Below are 21,842 nucleotides of genomic sequence, written 5' to 3'. Positions count from 1 at the left end.
AATAACTCTACCAGCTTGTTGATAATGTTTGGTCATCTCTGATTGACAGAGTTCTGGGTATTGTTTTTCTTCAGGTTTCTCAGAATTTTCCATGTTTTTCACAATGAGAATGTTATCATTCCAGGGAGATGTGATATGAAATAGATAATCTTATCATCTATGTGTACCATATGTCAATCTTGGTAGATTTCAACATTTTATTTTATTTCCCAGAACTGACTGTGAGGCAATTGTTCTTTAGCTAGATTTAAAGTAAACAATAAAGTCATTGCACCAAGATGAGCTTTGAGCTGTTTAAAAATGTGGTGGCGGTTGTCTTACAGTTTTGAAAGAGCTTCCCCACCCTCAACTTTCCTCATTCCTGTTTAGTTTTAAACAAACAAAAAGCAGCAAAAATCAAAAACAAAGCAAAATTTTATCTATCCCCAGTGCGGGGGCAGTGGGAACCCCAACTTAACTACCCAGGTCTAAACCCGATCTAAGTCAAAAGAGGAAAAGGATGAGAGTTGAGAAAAACTTTCTCCCCATCCCCTCCCTCCCAAATCCCACATCTTGATTGAATTAACTAACCATATGAGGTTTAAGGGCAGTGCAGTTTCATTCTGGGTTGCACAAAGTGGTTGTGATCTCTGTTTCTGCCTGCAGTGTTGTATAAGATCCTCTAAGCCTTTTCCTCCATCTAGATCCTGAACCTACTGTTTCTCCTATTTGTGCCCCACTTCTGCTTCCCTCTCCCCTACATGTCTTATCTTCAGCCCATAAAATAATCCTGGACATAACACACGGGCCACCTGATGCAAAGAGCTGACTCATCTGAAAAGACCCTGATGTTGGGAAAGATTGAAGGCAAGAGGAGAAGGGGACAACAGAGGATGAGATGGTTGGATGGCATCACCAACTCAATGGACGTGAGTTTGGGTAACTTTGAAACTCCGTACACAATGGATGGAAGGAGGGAGGAAGACAGACAGATAGATAAACAGATGGATGGGTAGTGAGTTCCATTACAGAGTGTTCTGCTCCTTTTGGGGGCACTCAAACATTATTTATTATTGAGTTAACCTTGAAAAAGAGGCCAGTTTTCCAAAGATGGAATGAATGTGAAGACTAGCTACCATCTCTGCAATTCATGTTAAGAGATATGGAATGCCTAGTCTGAACTTTATCTATGGACTTGATTCTAGTTTCTACTAAGACTTATTTAAAACCTGGAATAAATTATTTTAAAAACTACTACACATAATAGGGTCACCTCCACCATTTGCTGGATATGTAGGATTGACCATAATGCTATGAAAATGGAATGTACAGAATACTTTTTAAAAAATGTATTAATTTGGCTGCACCAGGTGTCAGTTGCAGCACGTGGAATCCAGTTCCCTAACTAGGGATCAAACCCTGGCCCCCTGCACTGAAAGCATAGAATCTTAGCCACTAGACCACCAGGGAAGTCCCCAGGACAAATACTTAATGCTTCATTGAATCTTAAAGGCTATTTAGGACACATCAATATAGTATTAGTCATTGTGTTCCCTTTATATATTGAGTTAAATCATAAGCATGGAGGGAAAACAGAAGCATATCATGAAAAAAATAAGCAATGTGCCAACTGGAGTTTCTGTAGCCTTCATACAACGTTCATATGCAGACTCCCAGAGATCCTTCAGTTCAATTCAGTTCAGTCACTCAGTAGTGTCTGACTCTTTGTGACCCCATGAATCGCAGCACACCAGGCCTCCCTGTCCATCACCAACTCCCGGAATTTACCCAAACTCGCGTCCATTGAGTTGGTGATGCCATCCAACCGTCTCATCCTCTGTTGTCCCCTTTTCCTCCTGCCCTCATTCTTTCCCAACATCAGGGTCTTTTCAAATGAGCCAGCTCTTTGCATCAGGTGGCCAAAGTAATGGAGTTTCAGCTTCAACATCTGTCCCTCCAATAAACACCCAGGACTGATCTCCTTTAGGATGGACTGGTTGCATCTCCTTGCTGTCCAAGGCACTTTTAAGAGTCTTCTCGAACACCACAGTTCAAAAGCATCAATTCTTTGGCGCTCAGCTTTCTTTATAGTCCAACTCTCACATCCATACATGACTACTGGAAAAACCATAGCCTTGGCTAGACGGACCTTTGTTGGCAAAGTGACGTCTCTTCTTTTTAATATGCTGTCTAAGTTGATCATAACTTTCCTTCGAAGGAGTAAGCACCTTTTAATTTCATGGCTTCAATCATCATCCGCAGTGATTTTGGAGCCGGGAAAAATAGTCAGCCACTGTTTCTCCATCTATTTTGCCATGAAGTGATGGGACCGGATGCCATGATCTTAGTTTTCTGAATGTTGAGCTTTAAGCCAACTTTTTCACTCTCCTCTTTCATCAAGAGGCTCTTTAGTTCTTCTTGACTTTCTGCCATAAGGGTGGTGTCACCTGCATATCTGAGGTTATTGATATTTCTCCCAGCAATCTTGAGTCCAGCTTGTGCTTTCTCCAGCCCAGCATTTCTCATGATGTACTCTGCATATAAGTTAATAAGCTGGGTGACAATATACAGCCTTGATGTACTCCTTTTCCTATTTGGAACCAGTCTGTTTTTCCATGTCCAGTTCTAACTGTTGCTTCCTGACCTGCATACAGGTTTCTCAAGAGGCAGGTCAGGTGGTCTGGTATTCCCATCTCTTTCAGAATTTTCCACAGTTTGTTGTGATCCACACAGTCAAAGGCTTTGGCATAGCCAGAGATCTTTAGGAAGTTCCAAAGTCTTATCTGAAGCTTAGTTTCCCCATTTGCAAGGGAAGAATATTAATTATACTACCCTTCAGGTTGTGACGAGGATGGTTAATAGGTGCTCGATAAATATTAGTTGACTTGGATTCTGTCTGAATTAACATTAAAGAAAAGAAAAGAAAAAGGGGTACCCAAAGCCAGTGCTCTGTGAGAACCTGGAGGGATGGGATGGGGAGGGAGGTGGAAGTGGTGTTCAGGTTGGAGGCGACACATGTATACCTATGGCCAATGTATGGCAAAACCATCATAATGTTGTAATTATCCTCCAATTTAAAAAAAAAAAACTTCCTGCCTTGTTAGGAAGCACTTCAGGTAAGAGTTAACTTGGTTGTGATTTGGAAAAAAAGACCAAAAAGAAACTACTTGTGAATTCCAGGCCTGGTTTATCAAGTTAAAATTATGTTTGCTCTGATTCATTCATGAACGAATCCATGAATCCACTTCCCCAGTGGCTCAGTGGTAAAGAACCTGCCTGCAGTGCAGAGAAGTGGATTCGATCCCTGGGTCAGGAAGATCCCTTGGAGGAGGGCATGGCAACCCACTCCAGAAAAAAAATAAAGACGTTCTCTCAGTGCCAGGGTGACGGCTCAAAACCTAGAGAAAGTGGACATGTAAGCTGAATAGTTTTTTAACATTGTTTCTCCAGGTGAGCTGGCATTGGAAGAATTTAACTGAACTGGATCAGCTCTGGATGCTAAAATGTTTACGGTTTAACTGGTATATCAATGTCTCCCCAACTCCCTATGAGCAGGGTGTATGGAAGAAGCATTATATTCAAATGGTGAAAGAACTCCATGTTACCAAGCCCAAGGTAAATTTGGGAAAAGAAGAATTACTAACATCAGCTACTTAAGAATTCTAGAACTAAGTTGGAGAAGGCCATTGTTTCAAAAGAAATATACCATGACTTCAAAATTCCCTTGTTCTAAGAACTTAACAGCTCTTTTCAAGATATCCATGTTAGTTGAAAGTAATCTGACACTCACAAACCACAGTTCCACCAGGTTATGACTTGGAGCTCCTCATTCTCTCCAGATTCCTGGATTTCTGTGTCTCTGATGCCTACAGTACACAATTCTGACACTGGGATTCTGTGGGTAATGTGCAGTATTTATTACCTATGGGTCATCAAATTTTACTTAACTAATTCAAATTTTCTGTGATTCTCCCAGGCAAATTGAAGTTTATGTTTCTATCATTAATAAAGAAAAGTTTGCAAAACATTAGTAACTAGGAAATGGCATAATGGGCATATTAAAGTTCTTTTCACTTTAGAAACTAGCAATGTAAAGTCCTTACATAGAATTGTAAACAGTAAACAGTATGAGCATAAATTTTTTCTAGTGGTTTTCTATGCATTGCAACCAATGTTTATGTTCATTCTTATAGTCAGAGTTAATTAGATAACTTATGGGAAATTTGTATGAGCTTTTTCTTTATGGCATAATCTATATACATGCAGAGTTGTGCATCGTTTTGTATAATAGAAGAGTTCCTGAAAATTATGTGTAAATTACAATTTTAAAATTATTTTTAAAACCACAGGGATTTTTTTTTTATAGAAAAGCTGCAGTGAGTCCTTTTTGAATTGGAGAATCCTTTTGAAATATGAATAGTTGGCTCTTAACATGCTGATTTACGTTTCATTTTATTGTGTTTACTTGAAGTAGAAACCCTCTACATTTAATATAGTAATAAAGTGCATAATTAATATTGTTATAATTACAATGATAAAAGCAGTCTTTCTGATTTCAATGATGGCTGTTCTTCGTGAGAATTTCTTTTAAAAAGAAAAATGTAAAGTGCAGTGGTGGAAGAGTTATTTTAAAAATTACAATAGCTATGACTCCTTTTATCACAAGGTTTCCCTTAACTCTCCTTCAACGTCACTCATAGCCAGGGAAAGGCTTCAATAGCTGACGCGTGGGCTGTTCTGGGACAGAGGAGAGAAAAGTGATCCACCAGGTTGTAGAATGAAAAAAGGTTTTGAGTATTGTATGTAATACTGATTTTAATACTTGGTCTTCAACAATAACTCTTTTTCCAGAAACCATTTATGGACTTCCCTGGTGGCTCAGATGGTAAGGAATCCACCTGCAATGCAGGAGATGCAGGTTTGATCCCTGGGTTGGGAGGATCCCCTGGAGAAGAGAAAGGCCACCCACTCCAGTATTCTTGCCTGGAGAATCCCCATGGTTGGAGGAGGTTGGTGGGCTACAGTCTGCAGGATCATAAAGAGTCGGACATGACTGAGCAACTAACACACACATATTTTAAGACGATGAATAGTTCTGATACAAGAAAATTGCCACATTGTTGCTTAGTATTTCATTTCTTTAGGGAGTAGTTTGTTATAGTAAATTTCAGTTTTTCTATTAAAGAAAAAATTGGCAAATTAAACCTGGTAAGATATAAAAAAGGAATAATACATGATGACCAAGTGGGATGTATCCAAGGAGAGTAAGGTTGGCATAATATTAAAAAAAATCAGTCCATGTAATTCACAGAATAAAAGAGAAAAGATGTCTGGTTATTTCAATATATGCAAACAAAAGCATTTAAAATTTTTTCATCATTTGCCATTTAAAAAAGTCTCAAATGGCTTTGGGTAAAGGGAACAAAGTTTTTGTTTACTTAACAGAAAAGTCATCAGTTTTCATTATTATCTATTCTGTTAATGGGTCAAATATTTTGTACTTTTCAGAATTAATGTTTATGTATATAGTTACGAGCATTCATGCCTAAATTTTCTCCCCTGAAAATGCTTTTTTATTATCATGTATTCTTTATTACCAGTGGTGTTAAACAAGACCTCTTCCAGCAAAAATAGATTTCATTCAATATAAGCTCAGAAAAATGAAATGAATGCCCATCTTATTTTATTTATTTTATTTTTTTGGCCACTCCGTGTGACTTGGGCTCTTAGTTCCCTGACCAGGGCTTGAACTCCTGCTCTCGGCAGTGAAAGTGTGGAGTCCTCACCACTGGACCACCAGGGAATTCCTTGAATGTCCATTTTAAGTGAGATCCGCACTGTGCTGTGCTTAGTTGCTCAGTCGTGTCCAACTCTTTTCAGCCCCACGGCCTGTAGCTCACCAGGCTCCTCTGTCCATGGGGATTCTCCAGGCAAGAGTACTGGAGTGGGTTGTCAGGATTCACACAAAACACTGAACACTAATCTTGTAATGAGCCATCGATTATATAAAAGTAAAATGTCTTCTTACTCTACTACTTACAATCACCCACTAAATCAGTAAATATGTAGTAAATACTGTTATGTGCTAGCTGCTAAGGGTACAATGGTCTTAACCCCACTTTCTGGGAGCCTAGTCTATGGCCCAGGACACAAACAGCTAGTTACCACACTGAATACGAAGTACTATCCTGTAAGAGAAATATGCACAAAGAAAGAGCAGTTGAAACAAGGATAAGAAACTAACTGATTCTGCTTGGAGGAACTTGGGGAATTTTTAAATTTTCACAAACAATTTAAGCAAATCAATTTACTGAGCAAAGCTTCCCTAATCTCTTAAAGAAAAAAAAAATTAAACCTTTAATGGCTTCTCAACGTAGCAGTATCTCTTCCCTTAGGCTACAACCGCATAAAAACCCTTACGAATTTTATATACAAAAGAACAAGACTTTCATTTTGGGCAATTAAAAAATAGACTTTCCAAAAAAAAAAAAAAAAAAGATTTTCATTTCCCAATTCTTTAGGAATGGCTGAAGTTTTGATAATTGATAAAATCTATAGTTTACCCCTACATAATGGAAATTGTTTCTGTGTTTTAGATAGGTAGAACAGGGTACTGTTTTTAAGAACGTATATTGTTATGAACAAACTAACTGCAGTTGTGGAATAGCTGTATAATGATATGGTAGGAGAGGTGGCGACACAGGATAGAGAAGCTCACTGTGTGGCCTGAAGCTGGAGAGTCCCGGATTCAAATTCTGACCCTGGGTCTTACTGCTTATGTCTTCACAGTAGTGGTGGAAAAATTTATCAGTTTATCCTACCTTCAGTTTTCTCTTCTGTAAAATGGAAGCAGTTACAATTACCTTTTAAAGTTATTATGAAGGTTGAATAAAGTAATGTAGGAACGGGACTTTCCTGGTGGTCCAGTGGTTAAGACTCTGTGCTTCCAATGTAAGCGGTGCAGGTTCGATCCCTGGTAGGGGGAACTAAGATCCCACATGCCTCACTGTATAACCCCCCTCAAAAAATAATAAGGTAGGAGTACTTCCTGAGACAGTGCCTGGCACATACAAGTACCTCTGGGTTGGTGGCTGCTATAATCACTGCCACCATTATCAGTGCCATCATGGTGATGATGATAATGATTCTTTTAAAGGATTTATTTATTTATTCATTTTTGGTTACAAAGGGTCTTCGTTACTGCCCTTGGGCATTCTGTAGTTGCAGTGAACAGGGGCTACTCTTGACCTTCCGTGCTCAGGATTCTTATTGCGATGGCTTCTCTTGTTGCAGAGCACAGACTCCAGAGCTCTGGCTCAGCGGTTGTGGCACACGGGCATACGGAATCTTCCTGGACCAGGGATTGACCCAGTGTCCCCTGCATTGGCAGGCACATTCTTAATCACTAGACCACCAGGGAAGTCCATGTTCTTTGTTTTACTTTTGTTATTATTATAGTGTTTTGAGAACAGAAATAATTTTCTCCTTCTGCTGCTGCTGCTGCTAAGTCTCTTCAGTCGTGTCTGACTCTGTGCGACCCCATAGACAGCAGCCCACCAGGCTCCCCTGTCCCTGGGATTCTCCAGGCAAGAACACTGGAGTGGGTTGCCATTGCCTTCTCTGACAAACTAGGAGCACAATCGGACATTTCTCTGGCTTAAAAAACAAAACAAAAATCAAAGGCTAAACAGAAACCCTCTCTCTGGGTTTTTGACATTTACCATCTGTCACCCTCTAGCAGGGCTTGCTTAAGTTAAAACAGTCATAAATTAAAGACTTCAAAAGTTGTGCTCATTCAAGCTGAAAGGGAAACCAGGGCAAAGTAAACACGGATGGAACACCATTAAGCTATGAGTAGGTGAAGTGTGTGATTATATGGACCTACTTGTGTGTGTTATTTGCTCAGTCATGTCTGACTCTTTGCGACCCTGTGGACTGTAGCCTGCCAGGCTTCTCTGTCCATGGAATTCTCCAGGCAAGAATACTGGAGTGGGTTGCCATTTCCTCCTCCAGGGGATCTTCTGACCCAGGGATCGAACCTGGGTCTCCTGCATTGCAGGTGGGTTCTTTACCATCTGAGCCACCAGGGAAGCATACTTGTGTGGTTTCTGTAAATATGCTAATTAGAATCACTATTTCTGCTTAATTATGATAAGGAGCATTAAGGCATAATTAAACCCTCCAAAAGTGAGCTGGGATGTTTGACTCAACATTGGTGTCTATGATATGCGTGCATGCTCAGTCTTGTCTGACTCTTTGCAACCCCATGGACTGTAGCCTGCCAGGCTCCTCCTTTCCATGGAATTTTCCAGGCAAGAATACTGCAGTGGGTTGCCATGTCCTACTCCAGGTGATCTTTCAGACCCAGGGGTCGAACCCGAGTCTACTGCATCTCCTGCCTTGGCAGGCAGAGTCTACCACTCTGCCACTGGGGGAGCCTTGTGGCTGTTCAGGCCGCAGACTGCAGGTGGCTAAGGCCCCCTCCCTCCACTGCGCCAGTTTGCCCCCCACCCCCCCACCCCCCGCCCACCACACTCCTACATGAGGCAAGGTGATTGTGAAAATGAAATACTAGCTATGGGGCCTGAGAGGAGAGGAACTGGGTTTTGAGGAAATTCATTTAGGGGACATAAAGAAAGTAAGGAGTAAATAAAATCTGACAATAAAATGGATAATGAAGGACCTACTGTACAGCACAGGGAACTCTGCTTAATGTTATGTGGCAGCCTGGATGGGAGAGGGGTTTGGGGGAGAATGGACACATGAATACGTATGTCCGAGTCCCTTTGCTGTCCACCTGAAGCCATCACAACATTGTGAATCGGCTGTGCTCCAGTGTAAAACAGAAAGCTGAAAACGAAACAGAAGTGACAAGTGCAGCTGTGGAGAGAGTGTGGTAGACACGGCCCAGGTGTGATTAGAGTGGAGAAAACCACAGGTTCATTAGATAGAAAGTTCTTGCATCATTTAGACAGGTTTATCTAGGAAGATTCAGGAGGAACTAGAGAAACAGGGGAGCAGGAAAAACTTAGGGGAGCGCCTTACAGAGCCAGGATGAGAAGGACAGATCACCAGCGCCCAGGGAGGACCTGAGGCCTGAACACTGGTGTGCACCCTGCCCCTCAAAGTGGGAAGAGGCATGTGACGCTAGGGGAGGTTAAAGCTTTGTGAGATGGGGCAGTTAGAGGACAAACAGTGTGGGTGTGAAGGACAAAGAACATTCCTTTGAATATCCCCAAACTTTTTGGCACCAGGGACCAGTTTTATGAAAGGGGATTTTCCCCATGAATTGGAGAAGTGGGGATGGTTTCAGGATGATTCAAGTGCGTTACATTTATTGTGTACTTTATTTCTATTATTATTACATCAGCTCCACCTCAGATCATCAGGTATTAGATCCCGGAGGTTGGGGACCCCTCTCTCAGCTCTCTCTCCAGGGCATGGCTATCAGGTCACTGAGGCATTTTCTCTGTTTGCCTGTCATTACTTAGAGCCTTCAAATAAGAGAATTATCCCCCCAAACAGAAACATTCTCAAAGAAACAGTTTCAAATCTGTGTATATTGCTGTGAGTGGGTGATGTTTTCTACTATTATTAGGTTTGAGTTTCAAGGGTACCTGATTCCCCTTTGAATTCTAGCACTGCCTCCTCATAGCTGCTTCATTGAACCACCTTTTGGTGTGAATCATTGATAGAAGCTAGCCTTCCCATGTGGCTCAGTGGTAAAGAATCCACCTACCAATATGGGAGACACAGGTTTGATCCCTGGGTCACGAAGATTCCCCTGGGAGAGGAAATGACAACCCATTCCAATATTCTTGCCTGGGAAAATCCTATGGACAGAGGAGCCTTGTAGGCTACAGTCTGTGGGGTCCCAAAGAGTTGGATATGACTGAGTGAATCTCTATTCGATTACTAATGTTTTATCATTTTGAAGATGATTTATTAAAATTATGTAAACATCAAGGTATGTTCATTCCCATTAGTTTTTTGTGGTAGTGGTTGTTTGTTTGTTTTGCTTCTTGGCCACACCATGTGGCATGTGGGATCTTAATTCCCTGACCAGGGATTGAACCTGTGACCCCCTGCATTGGAAGCTCAGAATCTTAACCACCGGACCATTAAAGAAATCCCATCATTAGTTATTATAATAAAATTCCAGACAGAACAAAGCCTTGAAAAAAATACAAGCACTACAGGACAGCCAAGTGCCACCTTAAACTTCAGAGATTTTCCCATGTTGAGTAAAGACGTGAAAAAAATAATTGTTTGAAATCTTAACAGCTGGCCCCATGATTCCTTTTTGGGAAGAGGAAGGAGGGAGCTGTCTCCTTGGGGGAAAGCCACTGAGGAGCAAATGCTACAGGCACCTGGACTCCAGGGGAGGGAAAACCTGCCAGGCTGGAGATTAGAGGAAGAGTTTCTTGTTTCTGCTCCTGCAAGGAGAGGAGAGTAGGGGCAGAGGGCAGAAAGGAAAGAAATAAGACCATGAAAGAAAAGCCAGCCGGATGGATGGAAGCTGAGCCCGGGCAGGGGAAAATGACATGTCAGTATTAGATGGTAACCCAGCCATTCCCAATCAAATTTGTTCCCTATTACTGGGATGTAAAGCCTGACTTCCATCTCTTTAGGAAATTGGACTCAATTTACACATGGAAGCAAGATCTCAGTAGTCTAGAAACCAAGAAAGCCCTTCAGGACTATTTACAAAAACCAAGGTGGGGAGGGTGGGACTTCCCTGGCAGTCCAGTAGTTAAGACTTCACGCTTCCAGGGGGTGAAGGTTTGATCCTTGGTAAGGGAACTAAGATCCTACACACTGAACGTGGCCAAGGGAGGGAAAAAATGCTATCCTTAAAAATAAAACCAAGAGGGGCGGGCTTTGGGCTTCCCAGGGCTGGAATTGGGACCCAGCTGAACTGACATCTTGTTTTTTCTTTCCTTTTCCCTACCAAGTTAAGTATAAAAACAAATACCTTTTTGTCTCACGCTCAGCTTTTTTTTCTTGAAGGTTAGAAGTCCTCACTTTCCAGGTTTTGATTTAGCCAAGGATTTCAAAAAGCTTTCTGTTCACAGCGTTCAGCTAAATACAAGTAACAAAAGCTTACCTGCTTACTCTAATTGCTTTAGATTAAGACCTTATCTTGCCTGGTTCTCCTCCCCTTAACTCCAGCCTCTGTGGTTACCGTCTTGACCTCCTTCCAGGATAACTTGATTCTTAATGTCCTGATTGTTTGGGTTTTTTTTTTTTTTTTTGATATTTTAATTGTTTCTTTATTTTTAAAAGGTAGTTTTATAATTATAAAACATTTTTTTAATTTTATTTTATTTTTAAACTTTACATAACTGTATTAGTTTTGCCAAATATCAAAATGAATCCGCCACAGGTATACATGTGTTCCCCATCCTGAACCCTCCTCCCTCCTCCCTCCCCATTCCATCCCTCTGGGTCGTCCCAGTGCACCAGCCCCAAGCATCCAGTATCGTGCATCGATTGTTTTTTAATAGTCTTTAAGCTTTCTCACTTTCCCCCCCCATCTGGATTAAGAGAGGAGGAGAAAGGAGTATTCTCTAAAGGAATTCATGGTTCATGTCTAAGAAAAAACAATGGTTTAAGAATTGGGAAACCCCAGGTTCTGGCCTTAGCTCTACTGTTGACTAGCAGACACTCAAGCTATTTCTAAAATAAATTAGAATTGCATTTTTTTAAATAACTGAGGTTTCTTTTAAATATTTAATTTATTGAGTATTTATTTCACTGCACCGGGTCTTAGTTGCAGCACATAAGATCAATCTTCCTTGTGGCATGTGGGATCTAGTTCCCTGACCAGGGATCGAACCCACACCCACTGCATTGGGAGCACAGAGTCTTAGCCACTGGACCACCAGGGAAGTCCCTGAAATACCTCTTTAATGTCTCTTCCAGGCTAAAGTCTGAATCTCTGGACCCTCATAGTTTCCCACCACATTTACTCTCTGCTTTCCCCCAGTACCAAGAAAGAATCCAGTGTATTCATGAATCCTAATTCCAAATCATTAAAAACTGGTTTCTGTTTCCTTTTTTTTCCTTCAAACTTTAGAAAACCTAAATAATTAAAACAGAAGAACTTATAAAACATAGTTTATACAGTGGTTTTCTTGCAAGCAGTCTTTAATAGACTTCTTTCAAATTCTGACAAATACACTAGGTGTTTGGCTTGGATATGCAGAACTAAAAATATCTAAAGGAGGGATTTTTAATTACTTAGTTCAATCCGTGAAATTCCTGCGAATTCTATCTGGAAGAAAGAATAAGAAAGAATATGAGGGACTTCCCTGGTGGTCCAGTGGCTAAGACACTAGTCCCACTGTAGGGAGCCTGGGTTTGATCCCTGGTCAGGAAACTAGATTCCACATGCCAGAGTGAAGACCTGAAGAAGCCAAATAAATAATGATAAATAAATAAAATTTAGGAGCAAAACAACAATATATATTTTTTAACAAATAGAATATGGGCTTTGCAGTCTGAGAGACCTGGCCTTTTTCTTTTTCATGGTAGCAAGCAAACAGGATTTATTTCAGAGAGAAAGTACAAAACTCTCAGCATAGACACAGAGGAGGTGAAGTGCCCCAGACCGGGACTTTGCAGTGCAACTTTAGATAAGTTACTTAACCTCTCTGAGCCTCAACTTCTAAAGAAATTTCCCTGTTTCATTCATACTTTTTTAACTTTATTTTTTAATTGCAGGAAAATCGCTTTACAATGTTGTGATGGTTTCTGCCATAAAAACATGAAATGCTTCACCAATTTGCATGTCATCCTTGAGCAGGGGCCATGCTAATCTTCTTTGTATCATTCCAATTTAAGTATATGTGCTGCCAAAGTGAGCACTGAGCCTCAATTTCTTCATCTATGAAATGGGAATGATACCTCCCTTGCAGGACTGTTGTGAGGATCACATGCCAGGTATATATTAAGTACTCAATACATGTTCATGTTCTCCTCCATTAAACACCATCTTATTTTTTACTTTGCTCACCAAGAGCACACGTTTGGGCCTGAAACAGCCTAGGTTCAATGGCCTGATCCCACAATTTTAGCAACTCGGTGATTTGGGATAAGTTGTTAACAATCTCGGAAGCACTGTTTTCTCATCTGGAAAATGGAGTTAGCACCAACAGTGCCCAGCTCCAGGAAGCGTTCATGAACTAGTCACATCCATCAGAATCACATTAAATCACCATGGAGACAGCAGGGATACTGAGAGAGTGCTGATGCTGAGTGGCTGCTGAGTTGCTGATGAGGGGTCAGCCAGGTGGCCAGGAGGAGGCTCCATCCTTCTCTTTCTTGATTTTACCTTTACTTGCCCCACTTTTCTTTTTTTAAATATTTTAAATTATTTTACAGCTACGCTGCTGCTGCTGCTGCTAAGTCGCTTCAGTCATGTCCGACTCTGTGCGACCCCATAGACGGCAGCCCACCAGGTCCCCTCGTCCCTGGGATTCTCCAGGCAAGAACACTGGGGTGGGTTGCCATTTCCTTCTCCAATGCATGAAAGTGAAAAGTGAAAGTGAAGTCGCTCAGACGTGTCTGACTCTTTGCGACCCCATGGACTGCAGCCCACCAGGCTCCTCCACCCATGGGATTTTCCAGGCAAGAGTACTGGAGTGGGGTGCCATCGCCTTTCAGTTCAGTTCAGTTCACTTCAGTTCAGTCGCTCAGGTGTGTCCGACTCTTCGAGGCCCCATGAATCGCAGCACGCCAGGCCTCCCTGTCCATCACCAACTCCCGGAGTTCACTCAAACTCACATCCATTGAGTCAGTGATGCCATCCAGCCATCTCATTCTGTTGTCCCCTTCCTCCTGCCCCTAATCCCTCCCAGCATCAGAGTCTTTCCCAATGAGTCAACTCTTCACATGAGGTGGCCAAAGTACTGGAGTTTCAGCTTTAGCATCATTCCTTCCAAAGAACACCCAGGACTGATCTCCTTTAGAATGGATTGGTTGCATCTCCTTGCAGTCCAAGGGACTCTCAGGAGTCTTCTCCAACAGCACAGTTCAAAAGCATCAATTCTTTGGCGCTCAGCTTTCTTCACAGTCCAACTCTCACATCCATACATGACCACTGGAAAAACCATAGCCTTGACTAGACAGACCTTTGTTGGCAAAGTAATGTCTCTGCTTTTCAATATGCTATCTAGGTTCGTCATAACTTTTCTTCCAAGGAGTAAGCGTCTTTTAAATTCATGGCTGCAGTCACCATCTGAAGTGATTCTGGAGCCCCCCAAAAATAAAGTCTGACACTGTTTCCACTGTTTCCCCATCTATTTCCCATGAAGTGATGGGACCAGATGCGATGATCTTAGTTTTCTGAATGTTGAGCTTTAAGCCAACTTTTTCACTCTCCTCTTTCACTTTCATCAAGAGGCTTTTTAGTTCCTCTTCACTTTCTGCCATAAGGGTGGTGTCATCTGCATATCTGAGGTTATTGATATTTCTCCCGGCAATCTTGATTCCAGCTTTTCATCGCCTTGGTGGGTCTCAATTGCAGCATGTGGGATCTTTCATTGTGGGGTGCGGGCTTCTCTCTAGATGTGGCTCCCGGGCTCAGTAGTTGTGACTTGCAAACTTAATTGCCCTGTGGCTTGTGGCATCTTAGTTCCCCCACCAGGGATCAAACCCTCGTCCCCTGCATTGGAAGGCAGATTTTTGACCACTGGACCACCAGGGAAAGCCCCTCCCCACTTTTCTTTGTCTTTCTCCTTTATCTTCTCTTTCAGTTTCTGCTGTGTGAAAAATGGTTGCATCCAGAGTGGTATGATATGTAACCCATATATTTTCTTTCCCTGCATGGCCTCCATAAATCTTGTGTCTGTGCATGACTCCTTCTCAGTGCTGGGTTTTTGATTCCACGTCCCCAGGTAGAATACTGTGTGTTGAACTCTGTGCCATGGATTTGGTGCTGTGCGTCCTCCTTTGCCTCGGATACCTCCAAGATGAAAAGACCTAATTGCTAAGAATCCTGGGGGCAAAATTAATTCTCAGGAAGGACCACGACTTAGCATCTTTGCATTTCTCTTTTACCTCGGAAAGAGCATAGTCTGCTTGTTCTGTCTTGGGCCCTCTTGTTTGATCATGCTATGCATAATAAATTAATGTGGCATTTCCAACAGGAGTAATTCTACTTACTTCTTTCCCCGAATATTTAGACTGTGGCCAAATGGCTTCTTGTTTTTACTTAAGAGTTAAACAAAAGGGACTTCCCTGGTGGTGCTGTGGTTAAGACTGTGCCTTCCAATGCAGGGGCTGCAGGTTCAACCTCCGATGGGGGGACCAAGATTCCACATGCCTCACTGCTCAAAAACCAAAACAAAAAACAGAAGCAATATTGTAACAAATTCAATAAACAACTTTAAAAATGGTCCACATCAAAAAAATTCTTAAAAAATATATACGTGTGCATATGTAGTCTATATGTATGTGCATGAGTATAACCCTTTGTACTAAATAGTTTGGCTTTTTACAGCAAACTACATTAGAAGCCAATTTGTTCAGACATGGATGCTTTGAAATGTAAATTCATAGTCCCTACTAACAAAGAACCATAGGAATTCTATGTTCTGTGCACATGTGGCGGCACAACCCGACTTTATGCCACCTATTTGGGAGGCTGAATGGTATATTATATATATATCATATAATCTCGGACTTAAATTCCAAAGCCCTGGCTAGAATTTTCTGCTTAGCCTTTCCCCCCACAACTGATGGTTTTACCCCAGAGCTAAAGACAAATGAAGAACAAAAACAGGCCTGTTGCTGTGTTGATTATTTCTTGCTCACCTCTATTTCTCTATTAAAAACATTTTTTAAGGTATATATTTTTTAATGTGGACCAATCTTTTTCAATGGCCACATCATACAGCATGCAGGATCTTTAGTTGGGGCATGCAAACTCTTAGTTGTGGCATGCAGGATCTAGTTCCCTGACCAGGGATGGAACCCCAGCCCCTTTGCATTGGGAGCTCGGAGTCTTAGCCACTGGACCACCAAGGGAGTCCCTAGACCCATTGTTTCTTGACTGCTTTCCCTTCGTGCCTGTAGTCCTTTCTCCCCTTAAAATCATTAATTACTGAGACCTGTTTAAGGGCAAGCATTGTGGCCAGGTTTAGATCACAAAATGTCTTGGACCAAAATGAGGTCAAGCTTGATTATCTTTCTCCAGGGACCCCCTCCCCTATCTGCTTACAACACCCAATGTTGACATAAAGGAAATTTCCAGTTATTTCAACCAGATCATCAGATGCTGTGGACCAAACTCAAGACTGTTAGATTTGTAGTCTGTATATTTCCTCAGGCTTCCCAGGTGACTCAAGTGGTAAAAAAAATCTACCTACCAATGCAGGAGATACAGGTTTGATCCCTGGGTCAGAAAGATCCCCTGGAGGAGGAAATGACAACCCACTCCAGTATTATTGTCTGGAAAGTTCCATGGACAGAGGAGCCTGGCAGGCTACAATCCACGGGGTTGCAAAGAGTCAGACACAGCTTAGCCACTGGACGCACACACACACGCATGTAATTCCCCATATTTTGTCTTTCCTCCTGTGATAATGGGCATTAAAGTCTTAAAATGAGGGTCTACGAGCTTTTTTTCAGGGACAACCAGGAAGGGTGGTGGCTGACTAGCCCACTCAAGATGGCTGTTCCCTTGCTCTCTGTCCGTCCCTTGCCCGACCAGTGCCTGCTTCATTTACACTTACTCTGGCCTTCCTACATACTTGCCTTGGGCACCAGCTAGTGGTTGTTCTTATCAAAGGGGCGGTGAGGTGTGTGCCCTTCTGTTGGTTTCCCTGGTAATCGATGAGCCCATCTGACATCAACTCCCCTGTAACTGGCAATCTCCCCCTCCACCAGGAGCAAAGACTGCTGCCACGTCCTGAAGGTGTGTGCTGCACAGCGTGGGAGGTCGCTCCAGGACTTCGCTTCAGACACAGAAGCTCCCCATCTGTCAAACCACTGAAGTCTCTGTTGCCTGATCCATGTGTGCATGCTAAGGCACTTCAGTCAGGCCTGACTCTTTGCAACTTTATGGGCTGTAGCCCGGCAGGTCCCTCTGTTCATGGGATTCTCTGGTCAAGAACACTGGAGTGGGTTTGCCATTCCCTTCTCCAGGGGATCTTCCTGGTGCAGGGATCGAACCCCCATCTCCTGTGTCTCCTGCATTGCTAGTGGATTCTTCACCGCTGTGCCACCGGGGAAGCCCTCTGTTGCCCAATCCAGGCTTTCGTCAGTCTTGAAGCTGGGCAAATGCAGGCTTTGTAGGCCTGTGAGGTGCAGTCCAACAGGTGGGCATAAAGAGACCAGTTTCCAGAGCCCCTCAGGAAGGGGTGAGACACTTGACAGCTTGGGGTGGTGGTGACAATTACCAAGAGCAGAGGTGGTGGGGCGGGGGAGTCCCTGGGACCTGCCAGGGTGGAATAGGAGAGTTTGAGAGGAGCCTGCCTGGGCCTGTGGATCTCCCCCGGGGGGACTTAGGAGAAAGGGTTCCTCAAATACACTGATAAATATACTCTGCACCATAATAGGATTCCATTTGAAATGGTTGCAGCCGAGGTGTTATGAGCCCATTCTTGAGTGACAGAAAGCTAGGCTGTTCCTCCATTTCGAAGGTATTATTTTATTTTCCTTGTTCCTAAAATAGCACAAAGGAAGGCTTCTGTTTGTTCTTTTACCTTGTGCTAATCCTAGAGCAACATGAATATGCTGACTGTACACGGATCTTGAAACAACAGCGAAAACTTCCAACACGGGAAGACAATTAATTCCCACTCCTTTCCCCTTTCCTCTTGGATTCCAATGACTGGCTGTGTTTAACCCTAGTTTTGCCTACTCTTTCCCAGAAAAGTCACAGCTAACATGCATGGAACTACTAGCAGGAGCATAGATTCAGTAGGATGTGGGATTCCAGCTTGATTCTCCAGGGGCTGACATCTCATCAGAGAACTAGTCCTGAAGAGCATATGTTCAGTGCTGAGTTTGGGGGTCTGTATGATAATGGCTTCAGGAATGCAGCTGAGACAAAAATCCCTGAGGGTTGAAACACTCAAGCTTCTTGGAGAAGGTGGGCCTCCATGGATAGATGTAGAGAAGGAGTAAAGAGAGCAGGTGAGTAAGTCAGAAAGAGCAAAACAAATATTGTATATTAATGCATGTATGATATGCATTATAGCAGGCTACAGTCTATCGGGTCTATATGACCAAAGTCACGACCAAAGTGACTCAGGATGCATGCACCACACATATATACAGAATCTAGGAAAACAGTACTGATGAACCTATTTACAGAGAAGAAATGGAGATGCAGATGTAGGGAATGGACTTGTGGACACGGCGGGGGAAGGAGAGGCTAGGACAAATTGAGAAGGTAGCATTGATGTATATACACTTACTCACTCTCAGAGTCACTCAGATGTGCCTGACTCTTTGAGACCCCATGGACTACAGCCCGCCAGGCTCCTCTGTCCATGGGATTTCCCAGGCAAAAATACTGGAGTGGGTTGCCATTCCCATCTCCAGGAGATCTTCCCAATCCAGGGATCAAACCTGAGTCTCCTTCATTGCAGGCAGATTCTTCACCATTTGAACCACCAAGGAAGCCCCATGTATGCTCATAACATGTGGGAGCCTGCTATAGAGCACAGGGAGCCCATCCTGGAGCTCTGTGATGACCTAGAGAGGTGGAATGCGGGGCGAGGGAGGCTCAAGAGGGTAAGGGGATATATACATATATATCATTATGGCTGATTAATATTGATGTACGGCAGAGAGCACCACACCATTGTAAGGCAATTATCCTCCAATTTAAAGATACATAGAGAGAGAGATAGGCAGGTGGAGGGTGCAGGCGAGAGCAGCCTGTGTGGCGCATCTCTGTGGAAGAAGAGGGACCCAGTTCACTGGAGACAGCAGTCATGGCTGAAGCAATTTCAGATTCAGTGAAAGCCTAAAGTAGGACTTTCCCCAGATTAATGGAAACCCTGTGTGTTGCAAACATATCCATCAGAGCATTAGAGGGAGGTAACGGGTGACCTGACTCCTGGGGCCTGCCAGCTGAATATGGAGTCGGGAGGGGGACAATGTTCGGAGAGGCGCAGCCTCTGTACATCTGCTTGCTCTCCTGTGTTGCTCTGCCCAGTCGGGGCTGAGATAAGAGTGCGTGTGCCCCTTCCTGCTCCCTGTAAACTCAGCTCATATGAGGTCTTTCTCTCACTCTCTCCCTTTCTCTGCCTTTTCTGCTCACGGCCAGATGTTGAGAAGTCCTTCCTCACTGTGAGTTTTGGATGGAATGTCCACGTGCGACATCAGTCTTTAGTGCGCATGCCCAGATTAGCAGGGAGGGTAAACGATGGGAACTCTAGCAATACCCACCTGGTCTGAGGATCACGAGTCTCCAGGCCCAGCTCTAACACTTTTTAGCTCCTTGAATGCTGGCATTTCAACTACCTGCTCTTCAGTTTCATTTATTTGTAAAATGGAGACATTAATACCTCCCTATCTACCTCACACAGTTTCCTTGAGGCTCAAATGAAATATGGGTGTGAAAGTGCTTTGGAGACAAAGAAATGTATTTATTAGGAGTGACTCAATAGTTGAGGGGTGAATGAGGGGGAAGGTGGTAAAACTGGGACATCTCAATAAATCCCATCCCGTCCTATGATTTTATAAAATTGTTTTACACTACTTTGTCGTTGGTCAGTAACTAGGTTGTGTCCGCCTTTGGCCAACCAGCCTCTCTGTCTATGGAATTCTCCGGGCAAGAATACTGGAGTGCAATGCCATTCCTTTCTCCCAGGGATTTTCCCAACCCAGGAATTAAACCCACATCTCCTGCTTGGCAGGTGGATCCTTTACCACTGAGCCACTAGGGAAGCCCTTTATTGCCGGGAGCCGGCATATTGCATATTGAGTGCAGCACTTTCCACAGCATCATCTTTCAGGATCTGGAATAGCTCAACTGGAATTCTATCACTGCTGGGAGCCAGCGTGAGGAACTCCGCCCATGACAAAGGTCATGAGGAAGGAGGCTCGGCATACGCAAAGGCGGGATCGAGCCTCAGGAGTCCCCCTGGAAATTCTCGAGCATCTACCCCCAAAACCAGAGTCTGCCTACTTTCTGCTTTGTGCTTTCACCTACACCTCTGACTTTACGGGGGGCTGTCCCCCACTACCTCTCTCTGGAAAAAGAGTTAGCTTACAGCTCCAGTTAATAATTCCTGGGTGTGACAGTGTTTAACCTACAAACTCCTTTGGAAATCCTCTAGCCTGCCTGAATAGGTTTTTCCGGCCACATGTGATTGTTCAGAGCCTCCCAACTGTGAGAGGCAGATGTTCTAAACTGCCTAAACACAGATTCCTTTGAGTAGTTAAAAGATTGATTAGAAATTGTATTGGTGAAGGGTTTTTCACTTGTTGGGCCAATGTTTGCTGCTAAGTCTCCATACTCCTTACCTACTGTGTCCTTGGCAGTGTATTGATTGATATAATGGGTGTATAGAAATGTAAAATGCAGCTTTGTCCAATGCTTTTTGGAAGGCTGGCGCCTGACTTTGGAATAATCACCTTTAGAGAAAGATAAGTTTCTTAAAATGTTAACAGGCCTCCTGGCCAGAAGATGATGTCTATCACCTGAACTTTTGCATATGATAAGTTTACAGGAAAAAAGCCTGGCTTGCTGCATGACTCTACCCCTTCCCCCATTATCCTCTATGCACAACTTTAGGTATAAAAACTATTTTGGAAAATAAAGTGCGGGCCTTGTTCACTGAAACTTGGTCTCCCCATGTCACTCTCTCTCCCAAATTCCAGCTGAGTGTCCATCTGGAGCGTGGATGTCCTCTGTGACCATTTATTTGCCTGGGCTTCTAAGACCCACTCGAGAAGGTGTCTAAGGTGGGGCACCTTCCGCTATTCGAGAGGGCGCCTGTGGTCCGTGGTCAGAGCTAACCTGGTGTCACGGGTTATATTGATTTTCCGCGTAAACCAAGCCACTCAGCTTCTTTTCTCCACTGAATTTTCCTACTGAGCTATCCTTATTTCAGCCGCTTTTCTCCACTGAATTTCCTCACTGAGCTATCCTTATTCTATTACTCTTTATATCTTTGATGAATAAATAATTAAATAAGTCGCCGACGCCGTCCCCGCTTCGAATACCCTGGCTCAGCCGGGGCTGGACCCCGGCACTTTATATTCCTTCAATAAGTTGAATTAGATAGCTTTTCCTGCTGTTCTAACAACTCTCACTGTAGCGGTATCTTTTCTTCCTCCCTAGATCTCCTTACATGCAGAACCCAGGGCCTCCCTACATGTTCCAGCTCACCTTGCTCAGCTTCCTCACCGGCCACTGGGTCTCCCAGCCACTGAAGCAGCAACAAAAACTCTCACACAGCATCTCCAAAAGCTCTCTGGACTTCAGTCATCACCCCAGGCCTTCCAGCAGCAGCTGATGTAAAAAATATGAAAAGAGTTTTCCAAAAACGACAAGATGCTCCACACAGAGACTTGGATGTCACTTGGCTCCTCGCTTAGAAACAGCTTAGGAACCTTATTGTGAAAGTAAGTCCTGCAGTATTTCAGGAACAGGCATTCACAACACAAACGTTGACATATTTACAAACTTAGGAATGTGATGATAGACACCGTGGAGTGGATAAAGGGACATATGATAAGTGTCCTTGGTGAGGTTGGCTGTGTGAGACCAGGTCCGAGAAGGATATAACCAGCACATCCCCAGGGCTCCACAAGTGGTTTAGTGATGGGACGATTGACCATGGTGTCATAGTTTGCTGGGGCTGCTGTAACAGAACCTTAGCCCGTTTAGGCTGCTG

General features: G+C 43.3%; 1 long non-coding RNA gene and 1 other non-coding gene across 2 annotated transcripts; one reads left to right on the top strand and one right to left on the bottom strand.

The window, feature by feature from the left end:
• Positions 1-610: 610 nt before the first annotated feature.
• LOC129626439 (uncharacterized) lies at positions 611-21,305 on the top strand. Its single transcript, XR_008701957.1, has 4 exons — positions 611-908; positions 3,430-3,594; positions 17,859-18,123; positions 21,287-21,305. It is a non-coding gene; the product is annotated as an uncharacterized LOC129626439 (long non-coding RNA).
• Positions 12,743-12,849, bottom strand: LOC129627455 (U6 spliceosomal RNA). The gene has a single exon (XR_008702604.1). It is a non-coding gene; the product is annotated as a U6 spliceosomal RNA (small nuclear RNA).
• Positions 21,306-21,842: the final 537 nt, after the last annotated feature.

Source organism: Bubalus kerabau, chromosome 14 (genome assembly GCF_029407905.1).
Source record: "Bubalus kerabau isolate K-KA32 ecotype Philippines breed swamp buffalo chromosome 14, PCC_UOA_SB_1v2, whole genome shotgun sequence".
Taxonomy (NCBI): domain Eukaryota; kingdom Metazoa; phylum Chordata; class Mammalia; order Artiodactyla; family Bovidae; genus Bubalus; species Bubalus kerabau.
This window is presented reverse-complemented; position numbering and strand designations above follow the sequence as displayed.